Here is a 10,221-nt window from a genome sequence, read left to right on the forward strand (position 1 = left end):
GTCCAGTGACATCTAAATCCAACACAGGTGCTTCCCCTCTTGGCACTGACTCCAGTGGTTGTTTCCTCAGTCAAGAACCAGGACCAGATGATGGAGCTTGTTTGTGTTTAGGAATAATATTGTTAGGAAAATATCTCTAAAAACCAGAATTGCCATCAGGGCAGTGAGAGGCTCCCACTCCAAAAGTTATGTGACCACTGTGGCACACAAGGAAGACAACTAACTCACATCTAACACAAACGGACTGTGGAAGAGCAAGAGGCATCACCTGCTCTATTTAAAACACCCTACCTCCCTTCCCCCGAGTTAAGTATAATCAGATTTTATATCATCCTTGGTATTCACAACGATGGAAAAACTTGTTCTCGCTGGTTTCCAACACTTTTCTAAATTAAAAGAAAAAAGAAAGGAGAACAGCATTTGGGTCAGTGACAATTCAAGGCCTATCTTAGATTTCACAGAGGAATAGTCATCAAAGAGGGTCATAAAGTAGAATTTGACATAAATGATATAATCTCTGGTTTACATGCTACTAAGCCTGCTTATTGATGCTTAAAATGGCTGAACATTCGGTAATAGCATTACTGTTTTCAGAATATCAAAATTTTCTCACATTTAAACTGTCAAGCCTTTTGCTAAAAAGACATTCATTTAATATTTCAAAGAGAAAAAGGAAAATGTGCAATTCAATATATCCATTCCATACTGGGAGCTCCAGGGTTTGAGATTATTTAAGATTCATAGGTGACATGATAGTTGTCTTCAACTATGTGGATGTCTGCCAGAAAAATTCAGTTTATTGGAACTAGGATCAAGATTGAGATTGTAAAAAGGCATATATTAACTCACAACATAGGGTGTAAGTTTTTAACAATTAGAGCTGCCAGAGTATGAGAGTAGGCTCTCTTATAATGTAAGGGATTTTCTATCACTAGATTTATAAAAGGAACAATGATAGAGCAAAGCATCTGGCATATGGTAGTTTCTCAAATATTTGTAAATTTAAATCACACCCAACCTGGTTGATTCCTTATCTGGGCACCATTACTGGGAATGATTTGAATGAAATAATTTCTGAGATCTCTTTCAGTTCTGAAAGTATTAGCTAGCAGAAGAAATCATTTACTGACTTTATACTTTCATTTCTCTATTTTTAAAATACATGTTGACTTGGGGCTCTTGAAGAAACAGTCAAGTGTCATATCCAGTCAGCCAGCTGTACAAGGCAAGCTATGATGTGGAGAAAATGGTTACAACACAGACTAAGGTTAGTCAAGGGACCTCAGCCCAGTCTCAACAGCAGTAGTTCTAGACCAGACTGCAAGTTGGGAATAACCAAGCAAGCCAATATCCTTTGAACTGAGGGTAAAACTATCTCCTCATGTGGTGATTGTGTTTGCAGTCCTGCTAAAAAACAAATTGGGATTGCTTCCAAAGGTCACAATCATTTGCTTATTCTGGAAACTCTTGGCTTTTTATTGGAAATAAACCAAGGTATCAGAAGTCTGATAAGATACATATGCTACAAATTTGTTTTTACATTAGTTTAGGATAAGGCTAAACTGCTGTTATAGAAAGACCCCAAAATGCAGTGACTTAGGAACACAGACACTTATCTTTCTCATTTGACGTATCTGAGAAAAATCAGTGATCAGTGAGGCAGCTCTGCCCCACATAATCATTCTGAATACCAGATTCCTCCCACTTTGCTGCCTAGCCATCCCCAGACCACCGGCACCATCTGCATGGTTGAAGATGGGTTGCCACCAAATCAGCATCCCAGGCAATGAAAGGAGCAAGAAACCCTGTGGCAGTCATGCCTCACACCTTAAGACTCAAGAATGGAAACAGCATACATGGTTTCTCCTGAAGTCTCAGGTGTGAAAACTTAATTACATGGCCATACCAAACTAAGTGGGAGATTTGGAGATGTCGCCTAACTTAGTAAGAAATTTGTGGAAAGCTAACAGTGGACACCACCATTGTCCTTCTTTTTGTGAGTTGTACTTCACGGGTACCTAGATACTTTCACTTAGGAGCTCACACACCCCTGGGTATAGCACTTCCTCTCTCTGACAATGTCCACCGAAGAAGGACTGAGTGAATATTTGAGAGTGACCAAGAGCAAGCATCTACTATCATCTACTCTTTAGCACATGTTACTACATTTAAACCCTGACACACAGCAGGCTTTTGCACTGGTAAAAGGGCCATTGCCACTGATATCTGCCATGGAAGGAAGTGATGTCCCATATAGGGGTGGAGCAAAGAACAGAGTTTAAAAAGGCTTCCTCCTACCTATCCACTGCTCTGTCACCCAATGCCAGGCTTCAGGCAATACTCTCTCCCCACCTCCATCTCTCTCTGTACTCCTGTGCAAGTTTTTAAAATTACTTAAATCTTAGTTTTCCATAAGAGGAGATGGTAATACCCACAAAAAAAGTTTGTAAATTAAGTGGCATATATATGTAAAAATCTCACTATCCTGTCTGAAACACTGAAGTAGTCAATAAACATTAACCCTTAAACTCCCCTCTTCACAGAGCTTCTAATAGAATGTTAAGAGAGCTGCAATCTGATCTGTGACAAGGTCACTTTCTTGTTTTTGATGAAATCACCTAATCATAAATATCTAGGCCAAGTCACAGAAACCTAGATGTATCTAGGGAGCCGACAATAAATTCTAGGGCTCCTTTCTAGCTATCACCATCTCTGATGCAGAATGAAACCAATTAGCATGATTTGCATTTCCAGGACATCCTAGAGGCAGCCATGATACTTTTTATGGCTGAGTGAACTACCTTATCAGAATGTTTTGGAAAAGGTTCTACTACTTCTTCACCAGCAAAGACTATGAACAACTTAGATTCCCATAACCAATCCACCACTGGAAACTAAAGAAAAGAGTTTGGACTAGTCTGCTTGAGAGAGAAAGAGAGACAAACAGAGATGCCAATGGCACACTACTATATGCATGAGATTTCTGAGATTTCATCCTCCCTAGAGTTTTGCTATTAAAATATTCTCCCTTTTATGAACTGATGAACAGTAGACATAGTTTTTTGTTGTGGTTGAATGTCCTCAAGAAATGTAAAGTTAGTTATCTTTTGTTATATTGTTCCTCATAATTTTTAAAAATTTTACTGTCCATTAATTTCCACATCCTGGGAACTATGAATTATTGACTATATAAAGATGGAGAACTTGGAGTTTCGGTCATGGCTCAGTGGTTAATGAACCCAACTAAGATCCTTGAGGATGTGGTTCGATCCCTGGCCTCATTCAGTGGGTTAAGGATCCAGCTTTGCCTTGAGCTGTGGTGTAGGTCGCAGACGCAGCTCTGATCTGACATTGCTGTAGCTCTGGTGTAAGCTGCCAACTACAGCTCCGATTCGACCCCTAGCCTGGGAACCTCCATATGCCACAAGTGTGGCTCTAAAAAGACCAAAAAAAAAAAAAAAAAAAAAAAAAAAAAAAAAGATGGACAACTGCTCCTATGTGGAAGAAGTGCTGATTGCATATTTTATTGTGTCTAATTCTAAGACATATTGTTTTAAATGTACAATGTCTGCTTTCTCTAAATATCTTTAAAACAGTGCTCCTGGATTTTGATTTACTTTCACATGAAGGAAGTAGCAGACACAAGATAGCCTAAAAACTTTCCAGTGTAATAAGACACATATGATAACAAATATCCTTCTAAATACTTAGCTGAATTCTCTCTCTCACACACAAACACACAAATAAGAAATCCCTAGGGGCTTAAAACAAAGAAGTTGGAAATCAGAATTTACAACTATTCTGAGAGTGTCTGCTGCTTTTGTACTCTTAGGAGATACACCAGGGACAGGAGACATGACCTTGGACCTACTAAGGTTAGAGGTATGTTGAAGCATTAGAATTGAGAACCTCAGCATAAAGTTAGGACATCAAAGTCAAAGTTAACACTTTTAGTAAAAAGGTGAACCAGGAGGAAAAAAAGTCTTTCCACAAAGAAAGTGAAGGAAATTGTTATTTCAGCCTAGGAAAAAAATTTTTTCCTAAGAATCCGTAGCTATAATACCTTCCTTCACACAAATTGAGGTTCAACTTTATATAGTCCAGAAATCCCAGAATAAAAATTAATCTTCAGTGGACTTGGCAACTGCAACACTTGGATTCCCAGAGAAAAAGTCTAATCAAATACAATCTCATAATCCAAAGCTGCACGTGAGGAAGTAAGTTACCATGAGAAAGAGTCAGCAGAAACACCAAAAGAATAGTTAGATTCCTATGAATGTTAGATTACGATGATTGGAGATAGAACTTAACACAGAATACAAAATATTAAATAAATACAATGTGGAATTTAAAAATACGACAGGGAAAGGATAGCATCAAAATAAGATCCAGTATTTTTCTAAAGAACTGCAAATGAATCACATTGAAATGAAAAATATGTGCATTGATTTATATTCACCCTTATCCGAATGATGGGGCAACTCAAAGACATGAGTGAAAGCTGTTATAAACACATGCAATTCTTGTCATGTTCTGATTTATATTTGTTTGACATTGTCCTATGTTTTGGGCCTTATCCATCTTTAAATATAGAATAATTAGGCACAGTAGGTAAAAGACCTACTGTAACTTCAGCTCCTTTTTTTGTGCCCCAAAATGTCAGTTCTTTAAATTTTGGAAAAAAATCTACTATACAAAACAATTGTGATTATAATTACCCTCCTAGGTTCAGGATAGTGATGGTATCTAGGAAGAAGGAGAATCATTAGGGTGGATCCTCACTAATGTGGGTTCCACACACCAGCCCCTAACACCAACACCCTAGGGATCCCTTGAGACAAGTTTGAAAGCTCTCTGCTCTGGCCTGGCTGACTACCATGCTGCCTCTATTACTTCTTACCCTTCAGTTCCTAAAGATACAATTCCTGGATGGTTTTATCACAAGAAAGATTTCTCTTTTTAGCAAATAATTAAAAGATTTTTAAGTGTAGGGTATTTTTGTCTTTAGTCCCAAATGTTCAGTCATTTTAATATCATTTGCCTCTAAACTAACACTATTAAATAGAGTTAAAGAGAATTTCTTTCTCCACAATAAACGTAGGATTTATTAGAATAATTCATTGTTCCCTAAAGACAGCAATATACATATATTGCAATTGCTGCAAATCACATATGTCGTTATCACCTTTCCTGGTTTGGGTTTTTTTTCTCCCACTTAAGCTTGGTTTTACACAATCAAAATTTGGCAACTGCATTAAATGCATTTCCTGATGCACCTGTTTGGACTCTGAGTATCATTTTCTTTTCTCCAAAACGTTTTTATTCAAAATGTGCTGAATATCTCAGAGGCTGTCTGGGAACTTTGAGACATCTGTACCCAGCAGTATGCTAAACCAACAAAAGTACTGAAGCAAAAAATCAAACTTTGGGGCATTAATTTAACCATTCATTTTCAAGTATCCTAGTCTTATGGAACATGTGAGCCCTGATACGTCCACTATCAGCGTTCAATGCTTAGAATAACTGTTAAAGCAAAAGTGACTGCACTCTAATGAAAGCTGTCATTGGGAGTGCTGTGACGACCATGAAGAGAAAACAGTGCAGGAAATATTGTTGAAAACTTTGATTGGAATGGAGTGATATGAAGAAAACAGACTCCGATGAATATCAGAAATAATATTATGCACCATAATTCAATCTATACAAATGTTTGTGTACAAGTCATTAAACCCATGAACAAAGACAGCAATAAGATCAAACCTTTAAATTCTCAGCACATAGTTCAGTTCTAGCACCCCAATTTTCTAAAAATTTCCTTTTATCACATGCGAATGTACAGAAATCAGTTCACTGGCTCTCCTCAATGAGTTTGTAAATTTAAATAACTGTTCTAACCAAAGGGGTAGAAATAATGGAGTAGGTAAAGAGGATAAAGTGTGACTAAAAAAACGGAATTATTTTCCTAATCTTGAGGAATCTCTCTAAAAAGCTAATTTCTAGTCTCTGCGTATCACATCAGCTTTTCTGAATCAGAATGTTTTAAAAGGCATGCTGCGGTAGGGAGAAGCTTTTTTTTTTTTTAATTTGTTTAATACAAGACTGTGACCAGTAGGGGGCAGGATGGCTTTAATATTTACATTAAGAATTTTTAAGAGGTGTACAAATATATTTGCATAGATTCTGTGACAGATTAATTGCAAAAGTGGCTGCAATTCATCACTTGTCCCTGTATCCATGCCTTTGACAACCTGACATTGAAGCTCCTCCCATCTAGAAGACATTATGTCCCACCTTCCAAATCTGACTTTGCCTTGTGGCTCACCTTAGCCATTAGAATGCAGGAGCAATAATGCTGTGGACTTCTGAGCCTAGGGCCCAAGAGGCCTCACACACTCTCAGTTACTCATTTGCTTAAGGACTCTGCCACTATATATGAAACAAGACCACCCAAGCTTAGCCAGACAGGTAAATAAGGCCAATCTAAACCAGCTAGCCTCCAGCTAACCAACTAGCTAACTTCAGTACATGAATGAGCCCAACCAAGATCAGTCAAGCTTGGCCCAAACCAGAAGAACTATCTTGACAACTCACACAGAGTCATAAGCCAAATAAGTATTTATTGTTTTAAGCCATTGACTTTTGATATGGTATGTTAATAATAAAGTGATTTAGTCTTTAAACAAAAGAGTTATTTTATGTCATATTTGTCATATAAATGACCACTGAGTCATTCACTTAGACTTTTTTGCAGGACCAATTCTATACTAGCAGTTAGAGCACAGATCATTCAGCAAGCATTGAGTATCCACTTAGTACTATAAATATTTAGAATGCAAAAATGAGGAGCAGCACAAGGGAATTTTATGGTTGATAGAAGTATTACACAAAGAATTGTACTATTAAACACATAACTCTATATATATTATGCAAAGAATTGTAGTATTAAACACATAACTTTATATATTTACCAAAACCTATAACACTGTACACCAGTGAATTTTACTGTATGTAATTAAAAAAAAAAAAAAAAAAAAACAGCTAAGACATGAGAGAGCCCAAAAGTGACAAATTGATCTAATAACAAACAATCTCTTAACCACACTGAAGTGGGTGGGAGAATAAAGGGGCTGACCTAAGTAACTCTGGAAAACAGTGTTTTGACGGATATGGTAAAATAAAGATAAAAAGAACTGTCACAAACATTGTACTTCTGTACCCTAGTTGATAACTTTTATTTTTCACAGGGATATGGATTAGTAATCCTCAAACTACACAAATAATAGGGTTGAATAAGTAAATAATTTGCAGTGTCAGAAGTAAATTTCTTACTGTCAGAGAAGGTATAAAAGGGAAATATTAAAATGAACTCTGTTTTCTTCAGTATGAACTATCAGTAGGCATATCATCATATGAATAATAATGAATCAGTATTCATTCACGATATGATGAATGATGAATTAATGCTTATTATTAATTCATCCTTTTTTCTTTTTTAATGTATATACAGATACAGAGATACAAAAATATAGATATGTTGTGCATAGGTCACTTTACATACATATATTTCCTAGCTCCGACTCTTGAGAGAGCCTAGAAATAGTGATATCCCAGTAAGAATTAGCACACTTAGTATTCAGACCTTGGTTTCTAAGTATCATTTCTAACAAAAAAGAACCAAGTTGGAAAAGTAACTGATTTCAAGACTGCAGCACATAAAATATAAGCCTGGGCCATCTTGGGTACTGAAAAAATTCAAAGGATGGAAGAGTACAGAAAGGATAACAGCACCAAAATTAAAGCATCCTATATGACCAAATCGGAAGTTCCCTTGTGGCACAGTGAGTTAAGGATACAGCACTATCACTGCAGTCATTTGGACTGCTGCTATGGTGCGGGTTCATTCCCTAGCCCAGAAGATTCTACATACCACAGGCATGCCCCCGCCCGCAAAAAAGACATTTGGTGCCAAATGGCCAAATCAACAAGCTAAACAAAATAAGTTAACAATAATAATGGCTTACAAATTCAAAGAAATAAATATCTTTGATTTACTTATTCACTTAAAATATTTTTTGTAAATAAATGGAGCTGAAGGGATAACTCTCTTTAATTATGATTACTAATGGTACAAGGAATGAGGGAAATGGACAATATCCACTAGAACACCACACTAATAATTGCTGCAGACAAGATCAACTGACAAATACTAAAACTAGTGGGTAAAAGTTAAGGAAAACCAGCATTTGCCTAATTTCAACCCCAACTTAAAAATAACTATCTATTGATTACAAAGAAAAATATTTAACTTTACAGTGGAAAAATACAGCAGACACCTCCAGAACCAAGTGACCATGATTAATATTACCAGAAACAAGACATATCTATGTAATGTACCCTCATATCATTGCACTGAAAAGGACACACCATCTTTGTGGAAGTAACATAAAACCTCAACATAATCATGAAAAAAAAACATCACACAAACCCAAGTTGAGGGTCATTCTCCAAAACACCCAGCTAATACTATTCTAAAGTTTCAAGGTCCTAAGAGTCAAGGAAAAACTGAGGTACAGTCACAGACTGGAGGACACTAAGGTGATATGAAAACTAAATTCAATGTGGGTTTAAGATTCTGGATGAAGAAAAAGGACATTAGTGGGAAAACCAGTAAAATCCAAAGTCTCTTATTCAGTGAATAATAAGTGCTAATTTCTTCATTTTTCCAATGTGCTCTGGTATTCTGGCATTAGAGGGAAAATGAGTAAAGTGTATACGGAAACTTTTTATACTATCTTGGCAGCTCTTCCATTAAGTCTAAAAGCGAAAGTGTTGTTATCTCACAACAATTAATTCCTTCTGGTAATAGACACTACTAAAGTAGTTTAGAGCATGTCTATGATTTTATACCCACCAAATTCAAACAGGAGGAGTTTTAATATATTTATTTATATCTGTTCAGACAGTCAAATACATCAATAGAAATTTGAACTAACATGCTAGGTTCATTGGGTCAACTAAACAATGCCAAATCTCCATTTGTGCATTACATTACATAGACACTGATCAAAACAGGTGTTAGTTTTACAAGCATTTAGTGTCCTTGGCAATGAATCTGGAGAATATACTTTAAAATCCCTATACCATTGAAGCACAAGAAACTAAATTAAAATAAATAATATAAAATAAAGTAATTCAGAGTTCCCATCATGACTCAGTGGTTAACAAACCTGACTAGCATCCATGAGGATGCGGGTTCAATCCCTGGCCTCGCTTTTTGGGTTAAGGATCTGGCATTGCCATGAGCTGTGGTGTAGGTCACAGATGAGGCTCAGATCCCGAGTTGCTGTAACTCTGGAGTAGGCCAGTGGCTACAGCTCCCTAGCCTGGGAACCTCCATATGCTGCCAGTGCGGCCCTAAAAGACAAAAAGACAAAAATAAATAAATAAATAAAGTAAAATAAAATAAAGTAACTTAAATCTAAAATTTAAGTAACTTAAATCTTAAATTTATGAGCACATAAATTGCGGCAGATATTGTGCTCAGCACTAGGATAAAGTAGTAGGTAACAGAAATATGAACCATATTAGAACCTGGTCCCTGTCCTAATATAGTTTATATTTTACCACTGAGATTACTCAACCCTTTGGGTTTCTGCTATTTCTAAGACAATTATCCAAAAGTCTTTAATTGCACATCAATGTTTGAAGGGCAAGAATTCCGTCTTTGCCTTCCTTTGAACCCAAAGGACACAACTGAAATCCTTAATAAATGCTTTTGGTTGGCTGACCCAGGCCCAGGATATGCACATTACATAAGCATTTTTCTTCAAGTCTATGAAAACTTGTTTATGCAAAGGTAAGAGACATTGAAAAATGTTCCCGGCATTACAGATGTAGCAAAATGCTCAAACTTCCTTTTCACCATGTTAAGTAGAAGACCAGCTGCAGAATTGTCAGAAACAAATTTCCTATTAACGTACTACTTCTACCCAGCATTAATGGAAAATTCTTTCTCCTCTTTGGTGATTCCAATTGTCAGATACTGATAAGCATTATTGGGTAAAAAAACCAAACTCATTCATGTATTAGTACAACTAAGATCAGTGATTTAAAGAGTAAGTTGAAAAATCCGTTTGGTTATAGAATTATTTCTAAAGCAGTTTCAGGTCATTCCCTACCAAATATTTCCTTTTATTGCACTCAAAACTGATATTTTCTGAT

Source organism: Sus scrofa, chromosome 2 (assembly GCF_000003025.6).
Source record: "Sus scrofa isolate TJ Tabasco breed Duroc chromosome 2, Sscrofa11.1, whole genome shotgun sequence".
Taxonomy (NCBI): domain Eukaryota; kingdom Metazoa; phylum Chordata; class Mammalia; order Artiodactyla; family Suidae; genus Sus; species Sus scrofa.